General features: G+C 38.6%; 1 protein-coding gene and 1 pseudogene across 1 annotated transcript in view; one reads left to right on the top strand and one right to left on the bottom strand.

Moving 5' to 3' along the window:
- The window catches only part of Grik3 (glutamate ionotropic receptor kainate type subunit 3), a 478,898-nt gene that overhangs the window by 306,525 nt on the left and 148,376 nt on the right, over positions 1 to 23,997 (bottom strand). The gene's annotated exons all lie outside the window — the stretch shown is intronic.
- LOC117287403 lies at positions 3,949 to 4,046 on the top strand (annotated as a pseudogene).

Genomic DNA, 23,997 nt, shown 5'->3' on the forward strand with positions numbered 1-23,997 from the left:
TCCACTGACAGATGAATGGATAAAGAAATGTAGCATACATGCACAATAGAAAATCAATCTACTATAAAAAAATAAAAGTCTGTCATTTACAGCAATCTGGAGAGAAAAAGGAGGACACCATGTTAAATGAAATAAATCAGGCACAGAAAGAAAAATATTGCATGTTTTCACAGACATATGCAGCTAAAAGTTGATCTCAAAGAAGTAGAAAAAAAAAATAGTGGTTACCAGAATCTTTGAAGCATATAGGGGATGGGGGATACAGAAAGGGTGGTTAATGGGTGTAGGTTGGATAGGAGGATAACTTCTAATTTTCTCTCTGTAGCACAGTAAGGTAGCCATGTTTGATAGCAATTAATTGAATTCAAGTAGTTCCTAGAGAGGATGCAATAATAAATGATAAAAAGAAATGATAAACATGTGAGGTGATAGATATGCCAGTTACCCTGATTTGATTATAGCTGGTATACATGTATTAAATATTAATTATATCCCATAGATAGGTACAATTACTGAGTCAATTAAAAATAAAATTATTTTTAAAGAAAAATTTAAAATGTACAATCCAAAATTTTCTTGTTCTTCGGGAGAACAGAAATATTCTTTCCCTGATAGACATAAATGAGGAAAAATGAAGTCTCTTAAGTGCTGAAACCCCTCTTGCAACCATGTAGGAAAGCCAGTCTTACCAAGAAGAAGAGAGATGAAAATTAAAGATTTTAAAGAACTCCTAGATCAAACCTCATCAGGAGCCTAAATTACCTTCATACTTCTCCTAAATTATGTGAACAAAATATTGTAATTCTCTTCATAGTTTAAGCTAGCTTGAATTTTCAGTTAGTTACATAAGAAATATTTCTCACTGATATAAAAGTTTACATCATTATGATATAAAACAGACTATTTGATTTTGTTGCAAAATGAAATAGTACATGATTATATTTCCTTTCATGTATAGGACTCTGGTAGTTTTTAAAATTAATTATTATTTTATATTTTAAAAATGTATATGCATATCCAGAATTCTTTTCACTTAATCATTCTCAACCTCCTCTTTCACTCTGGACTGGTGGCACTCTGAGGTATCAACCTGGGCCTTCTCTTAACCTCTGTTCCTTATTTCCTGGGTCCTATGAATTTTTCCCTTTCAGATTATTCAGGATATACTGGGTCATTTTCTCAATACTTTCTATGAGAGAACATGATGCAGGCAAATTGTCTATAGATAGGAAGAATGCCTCAATTCTATCATCATACTTGGCTGATACACTAGCAGGGTATAAAATTTTGAATTGAAAATTATATTCTATAAGATTCTAATGCTATGTTCAGTTACTGTCTGTTATCTGGTATTACTGGTGAGATATTTGACATCATTTGATTCTATTCTTTTGTGTCTGATCTCCTTTGAATTAGTTTACTCGTTAGAAGCCTTTAAGGAGATCTCCTAGCCCTGGACTCTAAAACATATCTATGATTTCTTTGACATGGATCTTTGTTCTCTGCTGTAACATGTCCTTTGAGGGCCTTTTCAGTCAAGAGCCTGTTGTCCATTATCTTAGAAAATTTTTCCTTACATTCTTGTATGTCATCCCCTCTCCTTATCTTCTTTTTTCCCCCTCTCCTGTCTTTATTATCTTCTCTCCAGAATCCTGTTAATCAGAGGTGGGATTTGTAGATCTTATTCTCTATGTATTTTTTCATCATTCCCATCCTTTCAACTTTTTATCTATTTTTATATCATATATCCTTGACTTTGTCTCCCACTTATTAAAATTTTTAACTATTTTTTTATTTCTGCAAGCTTTTTATAGTATATTCTTGTTTATAGATGCAATATCTTCTTAGAAATGTAAAATATCCTCAGTAAAATACTAGCAAATCAAATTTAATTACACATTAAAAAGGATTATAGATCTTGAACAAGGAGGATTCATTCCAGTGATGAAAAGATGGTTCAACATATAAAAATCTATAAATGGGGTATACCACATTAACAGAATAAAGACATAGCCCATAAGATCATCTAATAGATACAGAAAAGGCATTTGACAAAATTCAACACCCACTCATATCTTTTTAAACTCTCAGTAAAGTAAGTATAGAAGAAACATACATACATATAATAAAGGCTATATTTTGCAAGCCCATAGCTAACATCACACTTGATGAAAAACCTAGCACAAGTCAAGGATGCCAACCCTCGCCACTTTTGTTCAACATAGTACTGGAAGTCCCAGCCAGAACATTTAGAGGAGAAAAGAAGTTTAAAAATTCAAATCAGAAATGAAAAAGTCAATTATCTCCATTCATATAATGTATTTTATGTGTACAAAATCCTAAAGACAGAAAAAAAAACTATTATTAAAGCTAATAACAAAGTCAATAAAGTTTCAGGATACAAAGAAACACAAAAACTAGCAAATTTTCTGTACACTGACAGTGAATTACTTGAAACAGAAATCAAGAAAAATTCAAATTTATAATAGTATCAAAAAGAATAAAATACTTAGGAATAAACTAAACAAAGCAATGAAAGATTAGTACACTGAGAATAATAAAATATTGATGAAGAAAATGAAGATACAGATTGTATCCCATGTTCATGGACTGCAGAACTATTATTGTTAAATAATCTACAACCCAAAATGATCTACAGATTCAATATAGATTCAATAAAATTCCTATTAAAACCCAAATGGCATTCTTCACAGAAACAGAAAAATAATCCTAAAATTCATATGGAATCACAGAAGACTAAATAGCCAAAGAAATTTTTAGCAAGAATAATGAAGCTAAGCTGGAGGAATCAGAATCACAATAGAGCCCAGAAATAAATTCAGTATTATGTGCTACCAATAACATACACTGTAATGGAAAAGGACAATCTCTTCAACAAATGGTATTGGGAAAATTAGCCATATAAAAGAATAAAATTAATTATCTCACATTATATTTAAAAGTCAATTAAAATGGATTAAAGACTTAAATTTAAAATTGAAAGATATACAATTACTAGGAGAAAATATGCAAAAGTTTCTTGATGTTCCAATTAATGATTTGGGGAATTTGACTCAAAATTACAGCAAAAAAGTAAAAATGGACAAGTGGAATCACATTGAACCAAAAAATCTTCTGCACACCAGAAGAAAAATCAGTGGGGTTAAAATACAGTCTACATAATAGAAATATCGCAAATCATATATATATATATATATATATATATTCAAAAGTTATGAGGAACATATGCAATTTAATAGCAAGAAAACAATCTGTTCTGGTTATGCAAGGTGAAAAAAGTTCTGGCTATCTAATGTACAACATGGTGACTACTTTTTAAAATATATATTATAAAGCCAGGCGTGGTGGCGCACACCTGTAATCCCAGCACTCAGGAGGCTGAGGCAGGAGAATCGCTGTGAGTTCGAGACCAGCCTGGGCTACACAGTGAGTTCCACGTCAGTCTCAACTACATAATGAGACCCTGTCTCAAAAAAAACCCAAAACAAATAAAAATAAAAATATATATTATGTACTATATTTGAAATTTGATGATAGTGAATTATCTCCCTGGAAAATAAACAAAAATAAGGATGCACCTCAGTGGTATCCCACCTCCCTAGCAAGTGCAAGGTCCTGAATTTGATTCGTAGTACTAAAAAAAATAAAATAGTGATAAGTAGTGAGGTGATAGATATGTTAATTACCTTGATTGTGCTAATCACTTTACAATGCATACATATCTGAAAACATCAAGGTTTACTTTTTTTTTTTTTTTTTTTTTTTTACCAGGGATCGAACTCAGGCCTTTGCAAGGCAGGTGGTGGAACAACTGAGCAAAATCCCTGGCAAAGTATACAAAAGTTTATTTGTCAGTTATACCTTTCTAAAGCCGAAATGAAGTGCCGGAAGCTTCCACCACTGTTGCCTTAAAGTCACCTTGAGTGTTCACTTTGGCAGTCAATACATCAAAATTGGAGCAACACAGAGATTAGCTTGGTCTCTGTTCAAGGTTGACACCAATGTATAAAGTTTTCTGTATTTTTCATGTAACCACTATGGAAGACAGTACAGTAGTTTCTTGACAGATTAAAAAAGGAATTACCATTGTAATACCAAGTGAAATCCAGTAACACCCCACTTCCAGAAACATACCCAAAAAAGCCAAAAATAGGTGTAGGGAAAGTGGCAAGGGTAGGGGGAAAGGAAATAAGGGAAAAGAAAAAAATATGAGAAAATGAAACAATGGAAATAAAGTGTTTGTAAATGGGGAGAGGAAGAGAGGGGGTGAAGGGAGGGCAGGGACAAGGGGAAAAAATGAGAACCAAGACCTGTCATGTAAAGGTACAGGATCCCAATAATGAATGTAACTGTACTGTTACCTAAAATGTACCAATAAATTCAATTTTAAAAAAATAGGGTCTCAAAGAGATATTTGTACGCTCGTGTTCCCATAGCAACGTTATGCACAACAGACAAAAGGTGAAAGCAATCTAAGTGTCCAATAACAGATGAGCAGAGAAACAAAACATAGTGTATATATCCGATAAGATATTATTTAGCCTTAAAAAGGAACTCAGTGTAAAAGAAGGAAAATTTGACACATGCTACCACCTTGATGAGCCTTGAGTACATTTATTATGGTTTAGAAGGGTTTGACTGTGTCCTGCAAGGGCTGAGAGCTTGGTCCCCAGTGCGGCAGCACTGAGAAGGGTCAGGACATTTACGAGATGAGGCCCTCAGTCCATAGGGAAGCTGCCCCTGGAAAAGGTTAAGCACAAGCCCAGCCCAGGAATTGCTCCGTTGCCTCATCTCTTCCCCTTATAGATGCTCACGTCACTATGACACCATCTGCTGCTAAGCCCTCACCAGAGATGAGCCAGTGGGGCTGCCTGGTTTTGGACTCTGACCCTCCAGTATTGTGAGTTAAATAAGCCTCTTTTGTTTATAAGGTTTAGCAGCCTCAGGTACAAGGCCGTATTTTGCTACGGTAATGGAAACCCTCATACAGCATCATACCAAGTGGTACGATTTGATCACACAAGTACAAGTGCTGCATGATTCCATTCATGTGCAGTCCTCAAATCCATAGACAGTAGAATGGAGGCTTCCAAGGGCTGGGCGAAGAGAGGACTGGGAAGTACATACAACAGTTCAATTAGCAAAGATGAGATCTTCTGGAGATAGATGGTGGTGTTGGTTGCATAACAATGTGAATGTGTTTAGCAGTCCTGAAGTAAAACACTTAGAAATGGACAAGACGGTTAATGCTATGTTATATATATTTTAATCGCGATTTTTCAAAAAATCATTTTGGTAGGAAAAGTCCATGTTAAAGAGAGAAGAAAAGTTGAGGGACTGAGCTGTAGAGATGTTTGGGGGCAAAAAGAAATGGCCAAACTAAAATAAATTTAAAAACACATAAACTAATGCATTTTTAATGTGTTCAGTTGGCAAATTTGAACAACCTGTTGGGAGACTGGAGCTAAGCAAGTTCTTTACCTTACAGTCACATGACTGAACAGATGTTGAGGACGTTTTAACTGGCCTGTGCTCACTATGTTTGCAATGATGATGCCTACAAGACATCAACTGCAAATTTCCTGATGGTAAAACAACCGGTTAAGGAAATTTCAACAAGATAACACGAGTTCTAGGTGAAAGCCATGGTATCAACTGGAGAAAGTGAACAGACAGAGCTAGAATTACAGAGGGCACAGCTGCAGGGGTGGCAGGAGCTGGCCACGGGCACTTCCAGGGTCACTTAGTTCAGAAAGCTTGGCCTCCATCTGCCTGCCTCACAATCTTATTAGTGTTCACCAGGGGAGCTCATGTGGGGCATTTTTTAACAGGGGTGGTTTGGAAACTCACCCTGTGGAAAGCACCTTGAAAGACTTGTTCTACCTCACTGACACACACTGCTTCTGCGGGGAGACCTGCTACCACTGTTGTCGGGATACCCAAACGGGGGGTGGAAATGTCAATAAGCTGACTGAAATCACTGCTCACTTTACTGATAAAGTGACTCACAAACCAGCTTACTTAGCAAGTTTCTTTTTTTGAGGTTGAACACACTCAATCAGAAATCTGCAAGTCCAAACTGTCAAGGTTCACCATTAATAGTAATACCAACATTTGTCATTACCTGTGGGGATGTCTAAGACTTTGATTTGCTGATATTATGGTAAAACAATCAAAGTGTCCCTAACATCCATAGAAATTTCTTTTCTTTCTTCTTTTTTAACTTCTTTCTTTCTTTTGTTTCTTTCCTTGGATTTTTTGTTTTTGTTCATTTCTTCCTAGGTCATGGTCTTAGTCAATGAGACTGGAGGTCTGCTCTCAAAAAGTTAGACTAGATATACTTTTATTATTCTTCTTGCTAAATGCAGCTTTAAAAAACCTGTGAAAACCATCAGAATCAGAGGGAATTCATTTGTTTCTACTCTAATAAAAATAAATAAAGCTGCCCAAAACCTCAACCAGAATATTAACTTCTCACAACCTTCAAGTTTATGCAAAAGCCATAACAACCTTATATTAAAAAAAAAACAAAAAACAAACAAACAAAAAAAAAAAACTTCTGCAAAGCTATTCAAAAGCCCAGGAACTGCCTGTTCAATCTTGGTCTGACATCACCCTTGCTGGTTATCACTGTGGCTAAACATTATTGTTTCAAAATACTTTGTGTAACCCTCTTCATTTTGCCTGGCAAAGCTTCACCTTCCTCTGGGTATGCTCACAGGTTTTATAGATGTGCATTCTCCCTGAAATACACTATTATACTCCTTGCAATTCCCAAATAAAAGTTGACTTTTCTTTAGTTTGGTGTTGTTTTGTTTTTGTTTTTGTTTTTGTTTTCTGGTACCAGGGATCGAACTCGGGTCCTGTCCTTGCAAGGCAAGTGGTGGCACCACTGAGCTAAATCCCTGGTCCAACTTTGTTTAAGTTTGTGCTTTTCTAGTTTGACAAACCCTAGGGATTATATAAAAAACAAATGTAAGTCTCTGAAAGATGGAGAGTAGACAGATCGGCTAGGGACTTTGGGGCCCAAAGGCTGACTCAGCCTCTGGATTTTCTTTTCACCTCATACATCCTACTAGTGCTGGAGAAACCAGAAACTTGGAGTTGTCAATATCCATAGTCTCCCCACCCCCGTAACAAAACAAACAAAAATAAAAGCTCTAGAGGAAAAGCCTGCTCTCTCTGGGCAAAGGATCAAAATAAGAACAGCTTAGCAAGACAGAAAACTTCTAGAAAATAACTGCTCTACTTTAATCATTCTCCCCACTCTGTAAAGAAAACTACTCCCACCTCTAATCATCAAGGGCTGAACAGGAAACCTAGAATCCTATCTTCCCCAGACTATAATATAACAAGAGGTCCCACCCCTGCATGGGTGGGGACAGAAAAGGTAAATGGATATCAGGGACTTTTCATCCCCAGCAAGTGGTAACAAGTCTTCCTCAGGGGTATCTGTGGAGCTAATACGGGGGTCCTTGGACTTCAAGTTCAGCCCAGCCATCTCCTCTTCTTTCTGCTGAGCAGTATCAGAGGAACCTAGTAGAGAGTCAGGACTTTGACCACTACCCAACAGTTAATGAAGCTGTTCTCCTCTCTCATCATCACCACCCCATCATGTTAGTGGCCCAGTGGAGAGCAAAACCCAGGCAGTTTCGCCTCTTCCAGCCAGGATAGTATCAGTGAGGCCTAGTGGGAAATCTGAACTCCCCCCAAGTAGTAACAAGTATCCCTTCTCCCAATAAGGTAGGTGCCAGTGAAGGCTGGATGGAAAAATGGACTCCCAGCCCCACCTTACAAGTGACGCAGCACCCGCCTTTCCACAGGGCCAAGAGGAGCTGATCGAAATGAGATCTAGGGTAACGACATATTCAAAATACACAGATTTCAATCTAAAAATCACTCATACCGAGAACCAGGACTATCTCAACTGGAATAAGAAAAGACAATCAATAGCACAGATGCTAGGACTATCTGAAAAAGGATATTAAGCAGCCATTGTTAAAATGCCTCAAAAAGTTAAACAAATTTTACATGTATAAATAACACATCAGAAAAACAGAAGATACCAAGATGGATGAGGCCCTGGGTTTAAGCCCCAGTACTTACATAAGCAAATGGAGATTTTAGTACTAGAAATACAATGACTAAATTTTTTTTAAAAAACTCAACAGGAGAATGAAAAAGATAGAAGACTGGAAAAGTAAATGAGCAGCACTTTAGGGAACTGTAGAACTTCAAGTAAACATCAAATATTCATGTTACCAGAGCATGAAAAAGGGGATGAATCAATAGCGTAATTTGTGAGTTTGACAAAAGAGGTAAAGCCACCAAGTTAAGCTCAGAGAATCCCAAACAGGATGAATCCAACAAAAAAAAAAATCCATCTGAAGGCACATTACAGTCAAACTTCTGTCAACTAAAGACCAAGATCAAATCTTAACAGTACAGAAAAAAAACCTTACCCATTGGGTAAAACAACTTAAATGGCAGTAATTTTGATAGTCAGGAACCACAAACACTAGCTCAAAATGTCATAACACTTTTTAAGCACTCCAAGAAAAAAGCCATCAAACTAGAACCTTATATCCAGCAGCTATCTTCAGAAATGAAGGGGCATGAAGAGATTCCCAGACGGAGGAAAATAAAAAGAATCAGAGTCACTGTGTGAACTTAAACATGAAAATAGACACATAGGGGACTACAGAGAGGAAAGGACACAACAGGAGGCTTGTAACATTAGGAAGGAAGAGAACACGGAGGAAAGACGAAGCATCTGGACAAATGAAATAGCTTTTCCTGAGGGCTAAAGGAGTAGGGGAAGTGGGAAGGGGAGGGGAAAGGAAAGAAGGGGAAAGAAAAATATGAGAAAAGGAAAAAATGGAAACAAAGTCTTCATAAATAGGGAAGGGTGAAGGGGGTGAAGGGAGGGCAGGGATATGGGGAAAAAGTAAGAACCAAGATAAGTCAGGTAAAGGTACAAGATCCCAATGTTGAATGTAACTGTACTGTATACCTAAAAAGTACCAATAAACTTAATGTAAAAAAAGAAATAGCTTTTCCTACTCTTGAGTTTTCTTAGTTTTATTTGATGACTCAAGCAAAAAATTTAACACTTTCTGGTGGGGTTTTCAATATGAGTAGAAGAAATATTGAAGACAATTATAAATGAGGAAGGGTAAAGGTCTGCAAAGAGAACTAAGGTTTTTTCACCACATAAACTGATATATGTGGACACCAGTAGATTGTGATGACATGTATGTATAATGTAATACCTAGAACAATCACTTTTTAAAAATCCTATACAAAGATATGCATTCAAAGTACTATAGATAATTCAAACTAATTCTAAAAACTGTTCAAATAACCCACAAGAAGACAACAAGAAGAAAATAGGAAAACAAAAAAGAGGAAAAAAACAAAAACTAAAAAATAAAATGACAGACTTAAGCCCTAATGAATTAATAACTACACTAAATGTAAATGATTTAAGTGTACCATATAAAAGACAGAGTTAACAAAATGAATTTTTTAAATGACCCAAATATGTAATGACTGCAAGGAACTCATTTCCAAAATAACAATATAAGCAGGTAGAAAATAATCAAATAAAGAAATTCATATCATGTAAATATTAATCAAAAGACAGAAAGGAATGACTGTGCTAAAGTCAGATAAAATACACTCAGAGAAAATTACCAGAGACAGAAATGCACTTATATGATGATAAAAAGATCAATCCAGTAAGCCACACATGTGTAAATACCAAATAGTTTCTCTGGTGTGAAAAACTATAATAGTACACAAGATCCTAATGAGATAATTAACAATGTGAAATAGGAAGAAAAAGGCTAAAGGTGTAGGGAAAGTGGGAAGGGTAGGGTAAAGGGAATAAGGGAAAAGAAAAAATATGAGAAAATGAAAAAATGGAAATAAAGTGCTTGTAAACGGGGAGGGGAGGAAGGGGTGAAGGGAGGGCAGGGACAAGGGGGAAAAAATGAGAACCAAGACCTGTCATGTAAAGGTACAAGATCCCAATAATGAATGTAACTGTGCTGTATACCTAAAATGTACCAATAAACTCAATAAAAAGAAAAAAAACTCAATCCATCAAAAAGTCATAGTAATTCTAAATATGTATACAGCAAAAAAAAAAAAATGAGCTTTAAAACTTGTGAAATCGTATGTAAAAAAAGTTGCATATCATACTCAGCTGGATTCCAGGGATGAGAGGTTGGCTCAGCATAGAAAAACCAATCAGTGTAATTCACCATATCAACAGACTAAAGCAATGAATATGATAGACTTTCAACAACTGATGTTGGAGCAATTTGATATTCATAAGCCAAAGAAAGAGAAAGAAAGCTGGGCTGAGGATGTAGCTCAGTGGTGTTCTCCTTGCCTGGCAAGCACAAGGTCCCGAGATCAATCTCTGGCACCAGAAAAAGAGAGAGAAAAGGGAGGGGGAGAGAAACTTGAACAAAACTTAACACCTTACACAAAAATCAACTCAGCTGTATCATAGATGTTAAATATAAAACTGCAAAATGTTTCAGAAGAAAACACAGGAAACAATCTTCTGAGTTTAGAGTTTGATGAAGAGTTCTTAGACATGATGCTGCAAGAACAATTCATAAAAGAAAAAAATCAATAAATTGGGCCTCATCAAAATTATAAAATTGCCCTGAAAAGAATCATGTTCAGAAGAAAAAGACTCATTACAGTCTGGGAGAAATTTTTTCAAAGCATATGTCTATGCATCTAGAATATATAAAGAATTTTCAAATTTCTTCATATATCACCACATATTCATTACTGCCGGTACTATTTTTAAAAATAGAAAATTGAAAGTGTTGGTGAATATGTGAAGAAACTGTAATTCTTGTGCCTGGCTGGTAAAAACGTACAATGGTGTGGCCAGGGATTTAGCTCAGCGTTCTGCCTCCTGCCTCGAAAATGCAGGGTCCTGAGTCCTATCCCCGGTACCAAAATAATAATAATAATAATGATGATGTAAAAATGCTATGGAAAACTGTCCCTTTCAAAAATTAAAAATAGTTACCATATGATTTAGTGATTTCACTTCTAGGTATATACCACAAAGAATTGAAATCAAGGTCTCAAAGGGATATCTGTACATCCACGTTCATAGCAGTATTATTCACAATAGCCAAAAATAGAAACAACTCAAATGTCCTTTGGTGAATGCATGGACAAACAAAATGTAGTATTTACATACAATGGAGTATTGTTCCACCTTAAGAAGGACAGAAATTCTGACACATGCTACAGTACCGACGAACCTTAAAGACGCTATGCTAAGTACAATGAGCCAATTTTAAAAAGATAACCATGGGTCCGGGATTTAGCTCAGTGGCACTGCACCTGCCTCACAGATGCAAGGTCCTGAGTTCGATCCCAGTACCAAAAAATAAATAAATAAATAAAAACCAGATGAACACTACTATATGGTTCTATTTATATGAATTAACTAACATAATCAAGTTAATAGAAACAGAAAGTAGAATCGTGGTGGCTATCAGGAAGTTGGGGGAGGGAAGAATAGAGTCGCTTAACGATCAGTTTCAGTTTTGCAAGATGGATAATTTCTGGAGATTGGTCGCAAGACAATAGAAATATACTTAACATTTCTGAACCATGCTCTTAAAAACAACTGCATTAGTAAATTTAACAGAGTGTATTACAGTTGTTAAAAAAAACTCAACAGTATAAAAAAATAAACCACCAATTAGAAAGAGTCAAAAGGCATGAGAAGACCTCTTACCACAAAAATTATACAGAAGCAAACAAGCCCATGAATTTCATCACTAGGGGGTGTATATTAAAATTATAATGCTAGGGAATTAAAACTGTTAGAGAACATAAGTTAAAACTACAATGAGACATCACTACATACCTATCTTATCAACTAAGATAAAAGATAATAAAATAAAAGATAATGATAATACCCAATGTTGATGAAGACAGAGAAATCAGATTTCTCATACTCCACTGATGGAAATGTACGATGTTACTACACTCTGGAAAACAGTTGGGATTTTCCTTAAAATCTAAGCATACCTTAACCATACATCTCAGCCTTTATACTCCTGGGCAAATGCCAGAGAAATAAAATATGTCCACAAAAGACAGGTATGCGATTATTTAGGACCAAAATTTGGAAACAAGCAAAATCTTCTAGTCGGTGAATGGTTAAGCAAACTTGTACCTCTATATTGTAAAACACTATGCAAAAATGAAAATGAAACCAACAGAGCAAAAAGACTACCTACAGAATGTGAAAAAAATTGCCAGCTATTCTTTAGATGGAGGACTAATATCTATAATACATAAGAACTCAAAAAATGTAGGCTCCCCAAAATAAAATACCCAATAAAAAATGGGCAAGTGAAGGGAAGGGACACTTCACAGAAAAAGTTCAAATGGCCAATAAATACATGAAGAAGTGTTCAACATCACTGGCCATTACAGAAATGCAAATTAAAACAACACTGAGTTTCTATGTCACCCCAGGGGGAAAAAAGGCCATCCTGAAGAAATCAAATAATAACAAATGCTGGAGAAGCAGCAGAGAAAAAGGAAACCATCTATATTTTTGGTGTGAATAAAAACTAGTACAAATATTATAGAAATCAGTACGGGGATTCCTCAGAAAGCTAAAAATAGAAATTCCATTTGACCCAGCTTTTCTCCTTCTATTTATCTTCACAAAAGAGTCAAAGACATCATATTACAGTGATACACGCACACCCGTGCTTATAGCAGCACAATTCATGATAGCTAAATCTTGGATGTGATCTATATGCTCATCAACAGATAAATGGATAAAGAAAATGTGGTATTTACACTCAGTGTAATGCTACTCTGCCAGAAAGAAAAACTTGAATCATTGTAGGAAAATAGAAGTACCTTGAGACCATAAAGTTAAGTGAAATAAATCAGACGCACAAGTCTAAATATCACATTGTTCATCTTATATGAGAACCCCAAATTACAAACAAAGAGCGAAATAGAAGATAGATAATAGAAAATAAGGAGACATCTTTCTCAAAGGACAAGGGCATCAAGAGACAGAGGGAGGTGGGAGGGAGGGGAAAGAAAAGGGATGCAGAAAACAATTAAGATGTGTTATGTACATGTACCAACTCCACACAAGGAATGTAAGCATTATGCACTACAAATATGTACAAAAAGAGGGGAACAGGATAAAGAGATAAAGAGAGGAGAGGAAAAAAAGAAAAAAAATACTATTCAGCCAGTTGCAAAAGTCTCAGGATGTATGACTCCATTTTAATAATATTCTTTTTTATAGATCTGTTAATTGACAAATACATAATATTCTTGAGAAGACAAAATAATTAAGATGAAGATTGGAGTAGCAACCACTGAAGTTTAGGGAAGGGGTGTTGAGTACAGAGAAGTAACCCCAGGGAGATCTTTGTGGCAACAGAATAGTCCTTGGCTTCACTGCAGTGGTTACACAAATTTATCCGTGTAAAAGCCAGATACACAGAACCGTGTGCACACTTCTACCAATGCAAATGTTCGTGTTTTTAAATTTTACTATAGAGACATGATGTAACCAATGTAGAAAACTAGATGAAGGGTCTGCCAGCTTAGACTGGCTTCACTCACCCCAGATAATGTCCCTTAGATCCATCCAAGCTTTCCTAGGTATCCATAATGTATTCCTTTTTCTTGCTGCACGTTATTTTATAGTACAGATGTACCAGTTTCCTTGACCATTCACCGACTGTAGAGCAGGTTGGTTATTTCCAAATTTTGGCCATTAACAATGGGGTACCTGTTTTGGCATGCAAATATTTCATTTTTCTAGGATAAATGCCTTGTCGGAGAGATCTTACTGTGCTATCATTGTGACTTCCTCCGCATCCAGGATTATTTCAAAATTTAAAAGTTCAAAAAAATGAGTCTGACAGTGGGACTGAGACCTTTTTAGACTGCCATATGAATCCAGGAAATTGGCCTCTTTGCAAGATATACTCATGGACATTTCCATGTGTGGTAACCTGAAAATCTTGCCTGTGTCAACTCTGACAAAATTGTAGGCATCTTTCTCAGTGTTTATGCTCACATAGCTCATAAAGTAAAACATAAACTGTTGCCATTTGTGTCTCTGTATCTCTGCAAGCCTGAGTGCACACTGTGAGACCAAGGCAGAGAAAATAAATTGCCTCAATCATTAAATTGATAGGCAGTGTCACTTCAGTACATGTGATGTCTATTGGCGACAAAGTCATGTGTGCGTTTGATATGATTGCGGTCCACTGACCATATTCCTAATTGAAGGAAATGCCATGTGGAAAACATATCTATTTCCCCCTGCCCCATCCAAGTTCACAGGGTCACTGAATTCTTGCCCCAGGTTAAGAACATCTGCTCTGAATATTCTCCTAGCCACATCCCACAAGTTTTGATGCATTCTTGTTTTCATTTTTGTTCAGTTCACAACATTTTCCCATTTCCACTGTGATTTCCTTTTTGACCTGAGGGTTATTTAGTACAATATTGCTTTGCATCTCCTTCAAACTCGGTGCATATTCCTTGCAAATGTATTTCAGAGGCTGCATTCCACAGAACCTGGAAATACTAATGGAAGCACACCTAGCCCAGGCAACTGCAAGTGAGCCAGAAGGTTGTTGGAGCCGTGCCTAGAGCAATAACACGGCCTATAGCTTCAAAGATACTGTAGGCTGCCTGGCAGGGGCTGTGGGACTTGGGGACAGAAGGCAGGTCAGAAGAAGTACTCGTGAACATAGGTCCTTCATGCTGCCACTTGCCTGGGCTTTGTCCTTGTGCTATGCTCAAGGACAGTGGAGTCCCTGGAGGTTATTGGGAAACCAGACAAGCAGCTTCTAGCCAAGCAGGAAGTTTCATGGCTAGCTGAGTGGCCCCATGACAACTAAAATCAAAGAGGTACTTGGGGCAGGTGAGTTGGAGAAGGGCGGGGAATCAGAACAAGAGATTGATGCTAACACCAAAACAACCTGCAAGGGACTGAGCACCAAATGTCAACACACCAGGCTGGGGAGAGCTTGTCCCCAAATTTGGAAATTCAAGGTGAGCTAGTGAAGCTATGTGAGATTGATAAATGTTGAAAATTAAAGAGAAACGGCAGGCATTCTTTTGCATTGTTTAGTTCATAAGTATAACTGAGTACACACAGTACTTAAACTTTCTGGCTCTTAGTTTCTCATGTGCACAGAAAGGAAAGTGAACTAGATCTCTCCAAGGACCTCTCTCTCCCTCAACAGTCCCTGTGAGGCAGGAGCTGCTGAGTACATTGCCTCTGGACCTTAGCTTGCTCCTGAGTGGGAGCCCACAGTGCCTGTCTGCTCAGGGACTTTGGGATGACCTGATGATGCTGAGTATGGGAAAGTGAGTCACAAAGTGCCGTGGCCTCTGTTCTCCAAACTACCCAACCTGAGATTCAAGAACAAATTCACAGCAGCAGTGACAAACTGGCTTTTCTCCGGCTTTGCCCTCCACCCACCCTGGGGGAATTTTAGCTTCCCACCTCACACTATCAGGGCCTATCCAAAACCTCCAGACAGTTTTGTGTATACTCAGTCTACCACATGGCCTCTGCACTTTGGGATTATTTGAAGTTATGCTCCCTTTTACTGTTAGCTCCAAACATAACCAAGGCTCTATCCCAGGGTGGAGGAGCTTCACTTTGGGCAAGCCAGAGTCCCAGTGCCCGGGGAACTAGCGTTCAACATACCAAGGAGGTGCTGACTCCCCTCAGCTGGGCCAGGACTGGAGGGAAACAAAGGAGATACCTCAGACACAAAATTTAAGGAGGTACTCACTCTTGGGATCATGCATGTGACTGCCTATCCTGCACTTGGACAAATCTGAGTGGTTGCCTCCTAAGATTTTTCTCCCTAGGCCCCTTCCTTGTATCACTCTAGTATGCCCATCACAATAAAAAATGCACCATGCACCATGCGGCTAAGGCCCTGAACATTCAGTGTCTCAGAGATACTGGGTGCTATGAATAACTTGCAGGAAATCTAAATCCAACGACTGGCCCTCCCTTGCCCCACGTGCAGAGGTAGGTCCAGGAGCCGTGTTTGGAATACCTGACTCTGCCTCACCAAAACTGATGGGATGAGGAGAGAACCTGACCAAGTCGAACTAATCGGAGATCTCTCCCAGGTCAAGCAAATTAGGCAGTTCTTTTCTGAAGCTGGCTGGAATGGAACACATCAGTGTTGGGTCTGTGAGGTGCCAGCTCTACTCTGGGTGTGACAAAGAGAGGAGGTGGTGTGCAGGGAGAGAGGCAGAAATTTTTTAAATGAGGACTTCCTGATTCTCAGCCCTCTCAGGGCCTGGGCTTCCAGGAGACAGCCTAAGAAAATTGAGGAAATTAGTTTCTTTTTCTTGCCCCCAACTCTACTCAGTCCAGGGGCTGTGCCTATAAGAGAAAACACCCCTCTAATCTCAGATCTCCCAATCACTCATCTCCTTGAACCAATCTTATTGTCACCTTTTTCTTCTCTTAAAATGAGTTTTTCTAGGAGGCTCATGGGACATGTAGGTACATCCTGGACCTCCCCCCAACTTTTTTTTCTAATTGTAATCCTCAAAGGGGTCCAAATCCCAGGATGGAAAGTTCAGCTGAGGCACTGGCTGTGCCCAGCTTGCTGCCTCCCAGGTTTGAATGTGTTCTCTGTATGGTCTCACCCATTAGGATTCCAGGCACATTGCAGAATGTCTCACCTTCTTGATGAAATTACCCACTTAAACAGGTGCCTGTCTGCCCGGTGGTATGCTGGTGGAATTCCAAAAACCCTCCGCCCACTGTGAAGGGGCTGCCAAGCAACACACAAAGCACCACCAACCATTCAGACCAACTCAAGCCAGAATCCAAGCTCCTCCAACCAGGCTGAATGTCAGAGAAATAAAGGAAAGCCAGGAAGAAGAGGGAGAGAAAGGAAAGAAGGAAAGTAAGAAAAAAGAAGGAAGGGGAGGGGGGAGAGAAAATAGAGGGAGAAAGGAGGTGGGGAGAGTAGCACTAGCCTTAACCCTCTCCAGTACCTCATTGGTCACCCTACAACCTTCAGGCCAGCAGCCCCTTCTAGTGTGGAGCCAAAGATATAGAGGAAAGGTCCTGTCAGGTATGTTAATTGCCTATTGTAGGTGATAAACTTCCAAAACTCAGGCTCAAGACAACAGCCATCCCAGAGGAGTGACTAGGCTCAGCTGGGTGGCTCTTCTACCCCACGCAGTGGTAGGTGAGTATGCAGTCATCTTGGGCCTGGGCTGGATGGGAACATTGCCAGTTGCTTATTTATACATCTCAGGATTGATGGAGGGGGGTTCCTTCTCCCTCTCCTGGAGTCTCAAATCTTCTCCTGCACATGGTCTTTGCATGTGATCACTGCAGCGTGGTAGTCTAACTTCTTACTTGGCAGCTCGAGACTCCAAAATGCACAAACTTAGGCCTTTCTAAAGTTCAGGCCTGGGTCTAGTGCAACATCATTTCTATTCATTCCCTTTGTTAAACTGAGCCATGGGCCAGCCCAAATTTCCTGAAGGAATGGATTGTACAAGGGCACAAACACCAAGATGAAGGTTTCTTAGGGGTCATCTTTGGGGACTAAAAACAACCAAGAAGGAAGAAATATATGATTTGGCCTTGGAAACTTTCCAGTCATCTAAAGAGGTAGGACTTGCACAAAGGTTTAAGTGTGGATGCCATACCATGGCACAGAGACCTACACAATTGGGACACATAAATGCTGACATACTCACTGCACACACAGAAAAACACTTGCAGACACATGCCCCAACATCTGATGTTCTGTGTATCTTTATCCAATCTCTTGATCATGACCCGTGAGTTAAGGCACGGATGATACAATATATGGTCAGTTTGCAGGTGGAAAAACAAACACATTTTGCAGCAGGCTCCAGATTCAGAGGGCCTGATGGGTGAATGGCCAGGAAGGTGAGCTCCAGTTGGGATCGTTGGTTAGCCAGATTTCCATTACTACCACAAATTAACTAACTTATAAGGATTAAAAAAAACTGTTTGGGCTCACAATTTTAGAGGTTCCAGTCCGTGAGTGATTGGTCCCATTGTTTTGAGCCCGTGGTGAGCCAGGCATCATGGCAGAAATGTGTGGCAAAGCAAATCATTACGTCAAAGCCAGGAAGTGAGAAGAGATGAAGAGGATAGAATCCCACCACCCCCAGCCTCCAGTGCCTGAAGACCTGCCACAAGGCCCCGCTCCTCAAAGGTTCCACCCCTTCCCAATAGCGTCTTCTTGAAGACAAAGCCTCCAACACGTGGGCCTTTGGAAGACACTTGTTCAAATCATAGCAGAAGGGGACAAAGTGACTACAGAAAATATCTACAAAGTGATTTGCATTGAAGAGTAAAAATGAACAACTGAAAATGAAATCACAGATAGAAAGCCCTGACTGTAGTTTTGAAATATCCATTTCACAAGCATGGCAGAGGCCAAACGTAACAGCACCCACACCTACAACATCCATTCGGATATGGATCCTGGTCAGGCTCCTTGATATTTATGGTAAAACATATCCCATCTACTCTGTCCACTGTGAAAACATATAAATGTCTGAGAAAATCTGCTTGGCAAGTTCTCTCCAAAGAAACTAACCTTCAATTCTCTCCTGCCCCTTCTTCATAGAAAAGTTTCTGAGAGAAATAATACTCATGGTGGGCTGCTAGAAAGACAAATAATCCATCCATTCTTTTAGCTAGTCAAAATTCTACTCTTGGATAAAAAACTCAGTGTGGTCCACTAGAAAGCCAGGCATGAAGTTTGCACTGTCCGCTCCAGCCCCTCTCCTACACAATCCCTTATCTACTTTTGAATCACATTTTAGACTGTGCTTGGCTACGGAGTTTTGGGATATCCTTTAACTGGTATTTGGGATCATAAGAAACAATTATATAAAGGCTGCTACCGCACTGAAAATAGAGAAATGGCCCAAAAATGAGCCATCACCATGTTTCACTTTGAAGACCAATGGGAGAAATTTTAGGATCTTAGTATCAGGAAAGACTGGGGTGCTTGGTTTATTTAAAACTTATAAGCACTGTAACACTTTTTAATTTGGCTTCCTCTTTTTGTCTTGGCAGCTGGGAAACTCAGAGCTCAATTTTCAGCCTGCCTAGCAGTTGTATAGAACCATAAAGTTTCTGCCTTCCTGGTTATTTTTCATGGTATGCACATCACCTCACCCTAGATGGCATGGCATGGTAGCACGCTTATGGAATATATTTTCTATCCCATGTGATTAAACTAAGGCAGATATGGAAATTCCTTTCCCCTGCTTCATGGTTGGTTCAAGTGCAAGCAAGGGACCCAATTCTGGCCAATAAGAACTAATGAATGAAGGTTTGCTTGGGGAATGTGAGGCAAGTTTCCTTGCTCCTAAGCGGGGGGGGGGGGGTCTTTCTTCTTATTTTGGGCATCATGATGTCTCGGTGTGATCCCTAGAAGTGATGCAAGCCCAAGGATAGAGAAAAAGACATGATGACAGAGCAGAGACAGAAGGACCATGGGTCCCTGGGCCACCTCCTGCAGTTCCCTCTGTGTAAGATAATAAAATATAATAAGTAGGCTCATTGCTGAATACTTAGAGCCCAAACCCACCTGGCTGACATACACTGTCTTTATTATTTAACCACTGCGTTTTATCTTAGAATTTGGTCTGAGCTGAGTGTCTATCATTCTGCATTTCAGTATTTGATCTGCTCATCACTACAAATCCTACACTGAACGAAACTAAAAGAACAAAAAGTCTATGCACAGATTAAAACACAGCAAAAAACATGGGTGTTCCATGGGTGTAAGTCTGTGACTTGACACAGTGACAGAAGTTTGCAAGGTCAGCAGCTGCCCAGAGAGAGCTATTATTTATCCACCAGTGCACAAACACTTATTCAGCACCCACTCTTTACCAGTCCTGTTCAAGGAACTGAGGTCATATCTGTGAACGAACTAGACAAGTTCCCTCTCCTCTAGGGTACAGGGATAAACAGTTAATGTGTCAGAAGACATGAGGCGATTTCAAGCAGGGAAAGGCATAGTGAAGAGGAGCCGTGTGAAGGGAGAAAAGAAAGACAGGGCAATGCCATTACTGTATTTTAATCGAAGCCATCAGGAAGGACTTTTTGAGGAAAGGATGTTTGAACTGAAACTTGAAAGATAAAAAGGAAGCTGCTATGAGACTCCTTGGAGAAAGAACTTCTTACGTGATGGGACCGACAAATGCCAAGGCCCGCAGGGGGAACTAGCTTGCTATGTTGGAGCACTTTCTCAAATGATGGGACTAAATTGAGCCACAAATGCAAAATTGATCCAATGGCTCAAGATCAGTACATTTTTTAGGGTATTGGACTGCTTTCTTTTTTCCTCTTTAAATGATTTAATTGGCAGATAAAATTGTATACATTTAAGGTACACAACGTGAGGTTTTGATATACGTATATATCATAAAATGATTAGAACAAGCTAGTTAACAAGCCCTTCATCTCAATACTTGTGTGTGTGTGTGTGTGTGTGTGTGTGTGTGCGCGCACCCCGTGCACCTCATATCCCCATTACCCACTCATCTGTCAGTGGACGCTTAGTTTGATTCCATGTTTCTGAGGTATCATAAATGATGGTACAATGAACCGAGACTGTAGATAACTCTTCAACATATTGACTTCATTTCCTTTGGGCATATACCTAGAAGGAGAAATCCTGGATGATTGTGTAATTCTGTTTTTAATTTTGGAGGAAACTCCATATTGTTTTCCTTAAGGGCTGTACCAATCACATTCCCACCAACAGCGTACAAGGGTTTCTCTTTCTCCAAATCCTTACCAGCACTCTTTACCTTTTGTCTTTTTGATAACTGTTGCTTTAACAGCCGTGAGGTACTCTCTTTTTGTGGTTTTGATTTTCATTTCCCTGATGACTAGCAATATTGACATTTTCATATACCCTACTGATGATTCGAACGTCTTCTTTTGAAAAATGTCTATTCAGATATTCTGCCCAATTTTGAGTTTAATTATTTCCTTGCTATTCATTTGACTGCATTCCTTACATCCTTTGGATATTAACTTTTTATCAGATGTTGGTTTGCATATATATTCCTCTTATTTCCTAGGTTATATCTCACTATGTTGATTTCTTTTCCTTTGCAGTTCAAAAGGAAACAAGTTTTAGTTTGATGCAATCCCATTTGCCAATTTCTGCTTTTGTTGTTTGTGCTTTTGGGGTCAAATAAAATTATCATTATCCCGACCAAAGTCAAGAAACCTCTTTACTATGTTTTCTTCTAACTGTTTTATAGTTTCAGGTTATACATTTAAGTCTTTAATCCATTTTAATTGTTTTTTGGATATCATATGAATAATATCCAAGTCATATCTTGCATATGGATGTCTGGGGTTTCTAACACCCTTCACTGAAGTGACTCCTTTTTCCCCTATAGCGCACTCTGGCTCCGCTATCAAAGGTCACATGACTGTAAATGATTAAACTCATTTCTGAGCTCTCCATTCTGTGCCATTGGTCTGTCTGTCTACTTTTGTGCCAGTGCCAGTGCCAGGCTGTACTGATGACTTGAACTTTGTAGCATATTTTGAAATCAAATGGTACGATGCCTCCAGCTTTGTTCTTTTTCCTTGAAATTGCTTGGACTATTCAGTCTTTTTTGTGGCTTTATACATAAAAATTTAGGATTTTTAAGGACTGATTTTTTTGTTTGTTTCTGTGAAAAGTCTCATTGGGATTTTGATAGATATTGCATTGAATCTGTAGATCACTTTAGCAATTACAGGCATTTTTTAAATATTAACTCTTCCAACCATAAAGATAGGATATTTTTGTATTTGTGTATTCTTTCTTTCATCGATGTTTTAGAATTTTCAGTGGACAGGTCTTTTTCTTAGTTCAATTTATTTCTAAGCATTTTATTTATTTTTATAGCTATTAGAATTGTTTTCTTCACTTCCTTTTTGGATTGTTGCTTAGTACTTTTTTCCTATTTCTGTCTCTTCACTGAAGTTCTCGTTTTGTTCATGTAGTGCTTTCCTGATTTTCATGTAGTGCTTTTCTGATTTTGCTTGTGTTCTCTTAGAGCTCACTGATCTTTGAGATGATTATTTTGAATTCTTTGTCAGAAAGTTCACAATTTTTCATTTCATTTCTTTAGTGTTCATTTCTTCAGTATGCTTTATTTTGTCCCTTTGGTAGCATCCTATATTCCCAGCTTTTAGAGATCCCTGTGGTCATGCATTTGTGTCTATGCATTTGAAAAAGCAGGCATCTCTTTTAATTTGTGTGGACTGGCTTCAGTAGGGCAAGCCTTTCACCAATCAGCCAGACCGGAGATTCTCTGTGGGCTGTCTCATGGGATCGGCAGACAGGCTTGACCTGTTGCCTGAATCCAGAGGATTAGCCTGAAGCATAGGTGTGCAAGACTAAGCCTTGAGCCAAGATCCACTGGGGCAGGACTGGCTGCAGGACCACTGAAGAGGACCTGTTCACTGGGACTGCGGGGGCACCCGGAATCTTGAATCTGTAGAGGTAGATCTTAAATCTGCATCTGCAGGGACCTGCCTGGCCCTGGAACAGCTCATGAACCTCAGTGGAGACTGAGCTGAGCTGGCACTGCAATAAGCCTGGTGTCAGGATCCACAGGAGAGAACCTGGAGGCTGAATTCATGAGGACTAGCAGAGAGGATGAGTCTTGGATCCTGGTCTGGTTCCTGGGACTCCAACTGCTAGCCTAGAGCTAGGGGTCCCCAAAGGTTGATCTAGTACTAAGATAGGCCTAATTCCATGTTTCTGAGGTATCATAAATGATGGTACAATGAACCGAGACTGTAGATAACTCTTCAACATATTGACTTCATTTCCTTTGGGCATATACCTAGAAGGAGAAATCCTGGATGATTGTGTAATTCTGTTTTTAATTTTGGAGGAAACTCCATATTGTTTTCCTTAAGGGCTGTACCAATCACATTCCCACCAACAGCGTACAAGGGTTTCTCTTTCTCCAAATCCTTACCAGCACTCTTTACCTTTTGTCTTTTTGATAACTGTTGCTTTAACAGCCGTGAGGTACTCTCTTTTTGTGGTTTTGATTTTCATTTCCCTGATGACTAGCAATATTGACATTTTCATATACCCTACTGATGATTCGAACGTCTTCTTTTGAAAAATGTCTATTCAGATATTCTGCCCAATTTTGAGTTTAATTATTTCCTTGCTATTCATTTGACTGCATTCCTTACATCCTTTGGATATTAACTTTTTATCAGATGTTGGTTTGCATATATATTCCTCTTATTTCCTAGGTTATATCTCACTATGTTGATTTCTTTTCCTTTGCAGTTCAAAAGGAAACAAGTTTTAGTTTGATGCAATCCCATTTGCCAATTTCTGCTTTTGTTGTTTGTGCTTTTGGGGTCAAATAAAATTATCATTATCCCGACCAAAGTCAAGAAACCTCTTTACTATGTTTTCTTCTAACTGTTTTATAGTTTCAGGTTATACATTTAAGTCTTTAATCCATTTTAATTGTTTTTTGGATATCATATGAATAATATCCAAGTCATATCTTGCATATGGATGTCTGGGGTTTCTAACACCCTTCACTGAAGTGACTCCTTTTTCCCCTATAGCGCACTCTGGCTCCGCTATCAAAGGTCACATGACTGTAAATGATTAAACTCATTTCTGAGCTCTCCATTCTGTGCCATTGGTCTGTCTGTCTACTTTTGTGCCAGTGCCAGTGCCAGGCTGTACTGATGACTTGAACTTTGTAGCATATTTTGAAATCAAATGGTACGATGCCTCCAGCTTTGTTCTTTTTCCTTGAAATTGCTTGGACTATTCAGTCTTTTTTGTGGCTTTATACATAAAAATTTAGGATTTTTAAGGACTGATTTTT

Source organism: Fukomys damarensis, unplaced genomic scaffold (genome assembly GCF_012274545.1).
Source record: "Fukomys damarensis isolate Sample0158 unplaced genomic scaffold, DMR_v1.0_HiC HiC_scaffold_23, whole genome shotgun sequence".
NCBI lineage: Eukaryota > Metazoa > Chordata > Mammalia > Rodentia > Bathyergidae > Fukomys > Fukomys damarensis.